The following is a 10,930-nucleotide window of genomic DNA, read 5'->3' on the forward strand; positions in this document are numbered from 1 at the left end:
GACCGATCTTAAACCAGATGGAACTGGATAAATACTCTGAATGTTCTGATCCAATCTGACTTCTGACCTGTAATGCTGCCTAAATCATAATCATACACTTCATTTGTTGACCAGAGGAGAATTGAGAGACTGATCCTGGTTTCTCCCAAGGTTTTTTTCTCCATTATGTCACTGATGGAGTTTTGGATCCTTGCCACTGTCGCCTTTGGCTTTTGGCTTGCTCTTTTGGGGACACGTAATATTCAACAATATTACTGATCTGCCTGTATTGACACCATTATATCAGAACTGAACTGAGCTGGACGATGACATCACTGCTTTCTTCAGACTGGCTTTATAGATAATTAACTAAATTAATACTTTTTTTTAACAGAAATTAACCATCACTTAACTTAAGCTGGACTATGATGCTATTTTATTCCTAATCTGCTGTACAGCGGAAAAACAAACTTTGTTGCATTATTTTCCTGTTATCACTGTAAATCTGCTTTGAAACAATCTGTATTGTAAAAAGTGCTATATAAATAATGGTGACTTGACTTGGAAGATTGACTTAATTGTTCCTGGAATATTTTACCACAGAGACAGAGATTTATGTTCAAACTCTTTCTTGCAACAGGCTCTAAGTAGTGACAAAGAAATGCCATCCTTGTCCTTTGAGAAATATATTGTGCAGTGAGAGTTGTCTTCTGAAGCGAAGAGGTCGAGTCCCAAAAACACTCCAAATTGTGTGAACCATCTGGGGATGGAGCGTCAGCAAGCGCAGATTGAGATTGCAAGCCCTCAGCAAGCCCAGATTGAGTTGTGCCCACAAGAGGAGGCGTCTGGCTGGCTGGTACAGAGGCCTCGATCTAAGCCCACCTTGGTGGTTTATGTATGACACCACTGCCATGTTGTCCGAGCAGACTAACGGCGCTGATCCATTTGTCCGACACAACTGTCGCGTGTTGTCGCGACGCCTCCCCACATTGGTACGTTGATGGGCGTTTACCGCTAAGGGCGTGGTTTTGACCGAGCGGGAAATGTAGCGTATTAGAACAGAGGACCTGCGAGAGACTTCCCTCCGTCTCCATATGCTCTACTTCTATTGGATAGACGCGTCGCGTTCAACGGAATTCATTTGCATAAAGATGGGCAACGGCCAGCTTTTTGACGCGCAGCATTTTTTCAAATGAAGCGCCGCCTTCCCGGAATGCATTGACAAAGTCGCTTGACGTCACCCATAGGAATATAGTGGAGAGCGGCGTGACAGAAGTGTCGCACGGACAAGTGGATCAGCGCCGTAAGACGTGGTGGTGCCCACTCAGGTCTGGCAGGAAAGTTATGAGGGCCAAGAAGACTGCCAGCATTTCCAGGCAGTTGATGTGTAGCTTTTTCTCCGCGCTTGACCAGGAGCCAGAAGTCAGCCTGCCCTCGTACAGAGCGCCCAAACCCGTGTTGGAAACGCTGCTGAAGTACAGCTGAAGTACTGATGATGCAGAGGGCCAGCATCCTCTGAAACTTTGTGGGGAGGGATGAAACCCTGACATTGAAAGACGCCGCAAGCTGTTGAATCGTCAAGGCTCGCTCCGGTGTGAGCGTGGCCCACATTTGGGCTGAATTGAGGACTGCTCACTAGAACGAGATTTGTTGGCTGGAAGACAGTGAGCTCTTGGCTCCTGAGTCCCAGGCAGTCCAAATGGCTGAGGAGTAAGGATCTGTGAACGCACAGTACAAGCTAGTCGTTGAGGTAGTTCAGGACGTGGAATCCATTCGGTCTCAGAGGGGAGAGAGCTGCATCAATAGAGACGAATAAAGAGCTAGAGACGGTCCAAATGGAAGGACAGTATATTGGTAAGCCAACTGCTCGAACGAAAATCTCAAGAGCAGTCTGTGATGGGGGGCTATTTGGATATGAAAGTAGGCAACTTTCAGATCCACTGTGAAAAAACAATGCCCTGGACACGCCCTAGAGAGGATTGGTTTCAATGTTGGCATCTTGAACGGCCGTTTCAAGGGTGTGATTCAGATGTCGGAGATCGAGGATGTACATTATTTGGAACGAGGAAGTAGCGGCTGTAAACCCTGACTCATGATATTGCTTTTTATGTTCATGAAAAAAAAAATACTCATGACTTAAGCCACTCAAAGAGTTTTGTTCCTTTATTATTGAAACAAATTCTACATACAATGTAAGTATAGATATAATGAATGACATTTATAATAGTGCATCACCTCTTAACAGCCAAACTAACTAAATTAATTTGTACAGAATATCGATGGGGATGATTAGTTTCACTATATTTACTCGCAAATATAAAAAATCCTCACCATGCCTCTATGTAATTTTTACAAATTTCTCTTTCAGATATTGTCGCTGTGTTGCAAGAAATTCCATCTGTTGATTTTTCCCAATATCAAACTATTAACATGAAAGTGATGCACCTGGGGTCTCATTTATAAACGTGGCGTACTCACAAAACGGGGCTGAAAATGTGCGTACGCCGTCACACTGTCACTTGAAGCAAATATCCATCCTTTCTTAAATGTCTGCGCCAGCGAGTGCGTTGGGCCGTTTAGTGAAACTGATGCAAATAACAGTTTAAATAAATAAAATAATGATTTAAATTATGTTTTACTTCTGATATAAACATTTAGATTAAATATGCCATTCAAATGAATGGAGAACACTTAAACATGAAATCATTACTGAGAAGTTACAACATTTTTTATATTCAAATTCAATCAACAGAAATATTTGTTGTGGATGCAATGTTTTTCCTGTAGCGTGCTGTGTTTTAATGTTTTAACCAAAGAGATAATTGCTTATCATGATAATACAAGATTGTCTGAGAAAATAGTTTCGTGCAAATAATGCCCAAGGCCTGTCTGTTTCCATTAAAAATATAAATCAATTAAAAATACTATTCGGCCAGTGGAAAAAAATGAAATGTATTTTACACTATTTGATTTATGTATTCAAAAACAAGGCAAGGATAGGCAAGTACATGATTTTTATTAATGTAATGTGTCTTGTACTGTTAAACGTTATCACGTGGATGAATAATCATATGCAAATGATATGCAGATGAGGAAATGCAAAAAGCTCCATATATGGTTATTTCGGGGTGGAGACGCATGTGCGCACAATCTTCCGCTGACTGGGATTTATAAAGTGAATTCTGCGCAGGTTCTGGCATACGAACAGTTTTATAAGTCTGAATATTTTTTTGCGTACGTCATTTTTGGCTTTCAGGCGCACATACAATTTTAGTAAGGATCCTACGCACAGTATTATAAATGACACCCCTGAACATGAACTTTTGCTTATTTAGGAAACTTCAGGCAACCCTTTCTCTTATGATACTGTAGACTAGACGATTGGGTGAAACTCTTTCTACATGAAGAGCACTGGTGCGGCTTCTCTCCAGTATGAATTCTCTCATGTTCTTTCAAGTAATCTGACCGAGCGAAACACTTTTCACAGTGTGAGCACTTGTGCGGTTTCTCTCCAGTGTGAACTCTCTGGTGTTTTTTTAAGTGGCTGGATGTACTAAAGCTCTTCCCACAGTCAGAGCACACATAAGGTCTCACACCAGTATGAATACTCTCATGATCTTTTAAATACTTCAGTAGTGAAAAACTCTTTCCACAGAAAGTACAAATGTGAGGCTTCAAACCAGCATGAACTTTAAGGTGTGAATTTAAACTTGATGAAAAAACAAATGTTTTATCACACTGATCACAGCTGAACGACTTCACTCCAGAGTGTCGGCGCAGATGATCTTCAAGAATACTTCTATATGTGAAACTCTTTCCACAGTGAGTGCATGTGAAAGGTTTTTCTCCAGTGTGAATTCTCATGTGTCTGTTAAGTTTTGATTTATCTGCGAAACACTTTCCACACTCTGAGCAGGCAAAAGATCCTTTGACCCCAGTTTTTCCAGCACTTTTCTGTATGAAATTATTTTCAGTCTGTGAAATGTTTCCATCTTCATTTGTGAAATGAGGTCTTCGAAACTCATGTTTCAAAACATTCACATCCATAGGATCTAAAATTAAATTCCCATAATTTCATTAAAGGACAAATTAAAAATAAAATGAAGTATCATCGTAGTCAGTAGCAATACCAGTAAATAAATTAAATTAGTAAATTATTAATGCTAATAATTATTATATATAATTAATACATGAAAAAATAGACATGTAGTCTTCAAATATTATATTAAAGAGAATGAATGAAAACACCACCTGTTTGTTCCACTGTATCTTCATCTTTTATTCTGCAGGGTTCTTCCTTAATCTCCATCTTTACAATAGTATGTCTGTAGTTTCTCCTGGAGTAATTCCTCCTGCTTGCTTCTTCTCCTGTGGGAAGATGGAAATATATTATTATTATTAATATAATATTATCCAGGTGCAAATGTTTTACTCTAATAGTAGGGTAAAATGGGGGAAGATGCCCCCTTTAGAACAATGTGGATTTACTTTTTAACATATTTCTGTTTTAGACATATTTCATTTGCAAAATATTTAGATATAAGTTTAGCATGTGCAGAATGATGATGCATCAGCTAATGTGTTATTATAGAAAATAAATAGAAACATTTGCTCATTTATTTGTTATAGCAGAAAATGTAAAATATTATTAAAGTGGCCCCTAATGGGATAAGAAGACCCCAGGATAAACTTTTACAAAATGTATCCTTTTTTTGAAGTATTTAGGGGCCAAGCAGTGAAAGTGTAGCCTGACGTCGTCATACTCAGATTCTAGTCATAATGTGAGTCTGATACTGCTCCACTGGGCTGTGATTATGAGGCGTGTTTCAACCGAACCAGGAAAGAAAATGCCTCTGCACTCGATTGGATAGACCTACAACCAATCAGAGCAACGGAGTAAGTGACGTATGTTTTTCATTCATGTTTCCGATCGACAAATGCCTTGATCACGGTTCTCTCTTCCTCTTTTAAAATTAATGCGCTGTCGATATCTTCTATAACAGACGCGATGGCTCTCGCGATGAATCTACACATGATGTTTCATAAACAAAGTTCAGGAGGAGCACATTCAATAATCAATCCAATCAACCGTCTACGGTCTACACTATCAGCATGAGAGGAAGCATATATTTATCACTCTGTCAACTCACCTAACATTCCTTGACAGTTTTCAGCATCCCTCCACTCACTCTCGGCTTGTCCTTCCACAGCCAGGAATACGGGGAAGTACTTTGGGTTCGGTCCGAATACCGAGCCCGAGCCCTCTCCTCGTACAGCACGCCAAATATGCATTTATTCTATCTGACTTATTTATAAGCGTGAACTCGTGCAATCACAATTCTCCAGCGGCAGTCATTTGAATTCAACCCAAGCGCTCATTGATGACGTGGAGGATTACGTGGATGATTACGTTACTGTTGCTCATCTGTCCGTCATCGCATAAACCCCGCCCTGACAAGTTGATTGGTCCGAACAATTTTTGTTCGGGCATAATAGCTCCTCAACGGATCGAGTCCAGTCCGAACTTCCCAACCTAAAAATGTTGTGGGCAGGGCTAAGTTCGGCTGGCATCCAGGCTAGTAAAAGTGCGTAGGCACCGCTTGAAATCGTTGGCGTTCTTATTCTTCCGTAGGGAAGTCTATGGCAGCCCATAAAACCGCTTGTGGGAAAGTTATGAAATTTGGCATACTGACAGAAGACAGTTTGAACAGTCACCATAGCAAATTTGGATTCTCTAACTCAATCCCTCTAGCGCCACCAACTGTCCAAAGTTTCACTCATATTTATGCTAAAAACTTTTGAACCGTAAGGGCTAGTAGCAAAATATATAGCCGAGTCGACTGATATCCAATTTTTCCATATCGACTATTTTAGACATCGGCCATTTTGAATTTTGCACCAAAACGCTGTATTTTATGAACGTATCGTTATGAAACTCGGTATCGGTCATCAGTGTGATGCCCTAAAGGAGCCTGGGAAGTTTCGAACCAGCGTCACCTAGTGGCAAATTTTTCAAATGCTTATAACTCTGGGTGTGGTTGACTTATTTTCACAGGAGTCATCTCTTTAGGTTCCTGAATCATTGCCGAGTCCAACAATACCAAACATGCTAGGGTTTGCCTTACAGTTTGTGTAGCGTTGTGATTTAGCGCTTAAAAAACATCTGCCAATATCTTCGAAACCGTTAGACTGATCGAGACAAAACCACCGTAGGAAGTTTGGAAACATAGGTTGTTGGCTTAAAGGGATACTCCACCGTTTTTTTCATATTAAACTATGTTATTCCCTTAACTAAGACGAGTTGATACATACCTCTCTCATCTCAGTGCGTGCACTTAATCACTCTGGCGCGGTGACACTTTGAAAGCACTTAGCTTAGCCCAGTTCATTCAATGGTATCTAACAGCAATGAATTTAGAAGTGACCAAACACATCAGAGTTTTCCATATTTAAAAACAGTTACGCAAGTAGTTATACGACCAAGTATGGTGACACAAAATAAAACGTGGCGCTTTTCTAAGCGGGTTAAAAAGGATAACTATAATGTATGGCGGAATATCACTTTTGGAAGTACTTCGACTCGGCGCAGTAAAAAGTCACGCCTGATCCTCTTCCTCTCACTTCTGTCAATAGTGGAAAGAGGACCAGGCGGGTGAGGATCCCGATGAGTCCATATTTATATTTCCTGAACAAATCTAAAATCCTACATTAACTATTTTTCCATCAATCTTTTAAATTCATATACCATGTGCAGCAAATGATCTTGGACGGTTACCATTCTTGCAACTCCATGGAAATGGGCCTTCAACCACAGTTTGACTCCACGGCAGGATTGTAAAATACTTAAGTATTATTTTGGGGATTTGTACTTTACTCAAGTGCAATTTAAACTGATTACTTGTACTTTTATTTGATTACATTCCTGGAAAAAAATGTAGATTTTACACCCTAACATTTTATTACAACTTGAAAAGTGCTCATTACATTTTTGCATTTTACTTTCTTCCATCTTATGCACATTAAACAGAAGCTCAAACGGGTGAGAACCAATTATGTCAGTTTTTTTGCATCAAGCATAGGTTTCAGCTTCAGTTATAACATTCATCAGGTAAATTTCTGTCTTGAAAAGTGTTTGTTGAAGTGAAGACAGTTTTTTTTAATCATTAAATATTTTTGTCGGAAAGTAGGGATGTAGAAACACTGAATCAATCAATGGACAAGTCTTTTGAGAATCATTGAAAAATGTGGTGATGTGCAGTGTAGGCCTATATTGTCAGAAATTTTAACTGTTTTCTTTTTTTATTATTATTATTATTATTATTATGTTTACCTTTGATGCATGTAAACCTGTTGTAAGAAATTCCAAAACAAAATTGGTAACCTTTAGCATAATAGGGCCACTTTAAGAGAATGAAGGAAAACACCAACCTATTTGTTCCTCTGTATCTTCATCTTTTGTTCTGCAGGGTTCTTCCTTAATCTCCATCTTTACAATCGTATGTCCGTAGTTTCTCCTGGAGTAATTCCTCCTGCTTGCTTCTTCTTCTCCTGTGGGAAGATGGGAATATTCCCCAGCATTTAAACTCTCATGAACGGCTGTGGGAGCTTCACTGACTGAAGGAGTGAATTGTGGTCGTTGTTGCTCATTTAGCAGATGATCATCACACTTACAATCACTCTCAGTTATTCAGCTTTAAGTGTTTTGCTCAAACAACTGTTAAGAAACAGTTTAACATGTTAAGAAACAGTTTAACATGTTAAGAAACAGTTTAAAAACTCTGTTTAACATGTTTCATTTGTTCATTACATAAAATAAAAACACAACTCATAATCTTCACAAATTGTTATGTGAAAAAAACAGTCAGTAACGAGTTTAGGTTTCACGAGCGTAGTGAACAACATCAGTCGGTTCATTTCTGATTAATTTCTGAGTGATTCAATAAATGAACAGACTCGTTTAGTCGCTTGGCTTTAGATTTCTCCTAATAAATGATCAAATGAATGTACTCACAGTCTGAAAAACAGCAGATTTAGAGCAGAATGAACGGCTGTGTTCCACTTCTCATGTTTATGTCCCCTTCCCTCGCTCACTTCTCTTCTTCTCCTAGACTCGGATGTGTGTCATTGCGTCGGTTGCTCAAGCGCCTCTACTGGCGGAAACCATATTAAACTATATAACCTTCATAGATTAAATGTTGTTTTCTTGGCTGATATATTATTATTATTCTTTTTTTGATTTGGGATACTATATGTAATGAGTTTAGATGCTTCCCTATTATTGGTATGCCTGGAGTTAAGGAATATGAGAAGAAATATCAAATTCACTCATTGTTTACTTGATCTGTTCAAACACTTCAATTACAACTATTCACTTGTGTTGCATATTGGATTGCATATAAAAATTATGAATAAATTATTATTTTATAATAAGAGTTACTTAAAGGTTGTTTTATGCAAATGTTTCTATTTTTGTTGTGTGGTTGGATTTCAGCTCTCAAAAGATCTGATCCTGAATCAGCGTGAAAAGAAAAACCTTGACATTGAATTCAGCTCTGAGAGACCAGATCTGGATTCATCAGTAGAGACGGGTTACACACGCAGTAGGAAAATAAATGTCCCTGTAATGCAATGAATTTAATGCAAATATTTTGAAAATAGTTTTTTATTTGCTAATAGAAATGAGTGACTCATTAGGTGATGTCATACATGATATTAAATGTCTTCTTGCTGTGGCCAAACTCTAATGTAATCAACTGGATTATCAGTCATTGTAAAGTATTAACAAAGACCAGATGGATTTTAAAAGAAAAAAAGAGGCTAAACCAGTTCAGGCACTTTAACCATTTGCATCATGCGTCACAGAAGCTGTTTGAAATATTTACTCAGTCATTTCCTGGTGGATTCTGCTGTTCTCGGCTGTGATTAAAGTCTGAGGTTTTAGCCGTCTTCTCCAAGGATTTAAATGAAAAAATAGAAATAAATATTTCCAGATCTGGATCTAGGTGAGTGTTTTCTGCTGTCGTTCGTTTGTTTGGTATTTCTACATCGTTTTCAGATAAAGATAATGCATAGCTCTGATTTAAAACAACTCTTACAAACTACATTTCAGAATTTGAGTTGAAAGCAGACAAACTACTTTGTATGTCGCTTTTTTGCAAAGATCATTGTGCTTTTTTCACTGGAAGCAAGTAAATGCGACTGCTTTTAAGAGTTAACATAATCAATAATCACTCATTTGTGAACACATGATTAATTATCCCTATAGAGAAGAAGTTAAAAATGTTTAAAATCCACAATATTTTCTAGATTTGTCAATATGGTCTCAAACATTTGGCCTGCACTGTATATCTGATTACTCTGTAATAGAGTGTTTGTCCAGAGTCAGAAATGCATGATTTCTCTTTAATATTGACGCGGTTATATATTTTGTGTGTTTTGCAGATGTTCTCTGATACCCCAAAATAAGATGAATAAGACTTTGTACCAGTAATATGACAAGAAAGCTAAAAGAAATGCCAGAAAGAGAACGAAACGCAGCTAAAGGAAAAGAAAAGATGACAGATGAAGACAAACCTGTGCAGAAGGAAAACACAATTACCAGAAAAGAAAAAGCCTGTGGATTCAGAAAACATCTAATTCTGCAGCAGAAAAACAGTCTCGAAATATATCGACCAAAGTGTAAGAAAGTTTGAGAGGAATTTCAGATTTTAACACAAATATCCATAGTGCCTATATATGATGTGTATGTTTACTATAATAATAACATTTGCGGTAGTGCAGATATGTATATATAAAGTGAATGATGACTGTTGACACTTAACTTGAGTTTTTAGTCCAATTTAATGCATGGAATTGGATCATGATAAATCAGAATATTATATCACATATTAAATCAAGTTACTTTTCAATAGGTTTCACCGATCGATAAAAGTTATCACAGATTGATAAAAGATGAAGAAATGTCATATTAAGATCATTTAACTGCTCTTGCATCGTGGCGTTCATTATGATTTCAGTGTGGAATATGATCATGTGACTCTCTCAAACCGTAGCCTGAACGTCTGTTTGTTTGCTTTCAGTCTCTCTTGATCCTGACGGACCTGCGGAGAAAAGAGAAATCCAGGGATGAGGTCAGAGACTCACAGCTCATAATCAAAAAATAAACCTGCACGTGTTTTGATTCTAACACTGTGTTTTCTCTTCAGAAAGCTGCAAGCTTTCTCATCTAACTGGCAGAATGTTCTTCACGTTACTTTCAGTCGGTGAATCAGAATGAGACTGGAATACAAAACACTAATATTTTCCTCTGAAAATGCCCCAGTGTTCATGCAAGGCTATAACTGTACTGTGTACATATTTAAACTGATTTTGATTTAATATGTGTAGTGCACTGGCTTATATATTTTGTCATAATGATCAGACAATGATAAAGAAGATCAAATCTTCCTCCTATTTGAACAGGTAGTTCATGTTGCACAAACTGTCTAGAGATGCTAAATATATTTCCTTAAACGTGTCATTTACTTCCGTTTAGAAGTTATTTTTATCTTAAGAACCTCCTATGACCGGTGTCAAGTCTTGTTCAAGTGCACAATGATCTCTGTTTGAGCTGCGTGAGCACATGATCAGCAGGGATTAAATGTCTGTATAATTTGGATTCTGTTGAACACTTTGTGAAGGTCATGTAAGTGTATTTACAACATCACACTGTGTCTGTTTATACCTTGTTCTCGGCCCCAAATGTATTCTTTAATGTCTAAATTACCATGTTTATACAATGCTCAATAAATATTGAATTTAGCCAATAGATGTGTCTGCGTAACATCACTTGTCAGTAGTAGAACATCCTATAATATAAAGCAATCATTGATAAATACATGTGCTAGCTGTGAAAGTAATTCCCAATTTATATGTTATTGTATTGAAATCAGTAAAATTAGTGAAGATAAGT

The 10,930-nt window shown here is 37.8% G+C and overlaps 2 long non-coding RNA genes across 2 annotated transcripts; one reads left to right on the forward strand and one right to left on the reverse strand.

Annotated features, from left to right (window-relative positions):
* Nucleotides 1-2,117: 2,117 nt before the first annotated feature.
* LOC308706283 lies at nt 2,118-8,119 on the reverse strand. The gene is made up of 4 exons (XR_014032015.1): nt 7,991-8,119; nt 7,408-7,527; nt 4,231-4,347; nt 2,118-4,031 (listed from the first exon to the last, which is right to left on the reverse strand). It is a non-coding gene; the product is annotated as an uncharacterized lncRNA (long non-coding RNA).
* A 1,406-nt stretch (nt 8,120-9,525) lies between these two features.
* Nucleotides 9,526-10,324, forward strand: LOC308706285. The gene is made up of 3 exons (XR_014032017.1): nt 9,526-9,657; nt 10,059-10,109; nt 10,185-10,324. It is a non-coding gene; the product is annotated as an uncharacterized lncRNA (long non-coding RNA).
* Nucleotides 10,325-10,930: the final 606 nt, after the last annotated feature.

The sequence above is a fragment of the Scardinius erythrophthalmus genome, assembly GCF_964197995.2.
Source record: "Scardinius erythrophthalmus genome assembly, chromosome: 17".
Lineage (NCBI taxonomy): Eukaryota > Metazoa > Chordata > Actinopteri > Cypriniformes > Leuciscidae > Scardinius > Scardinius erythrophthalmus.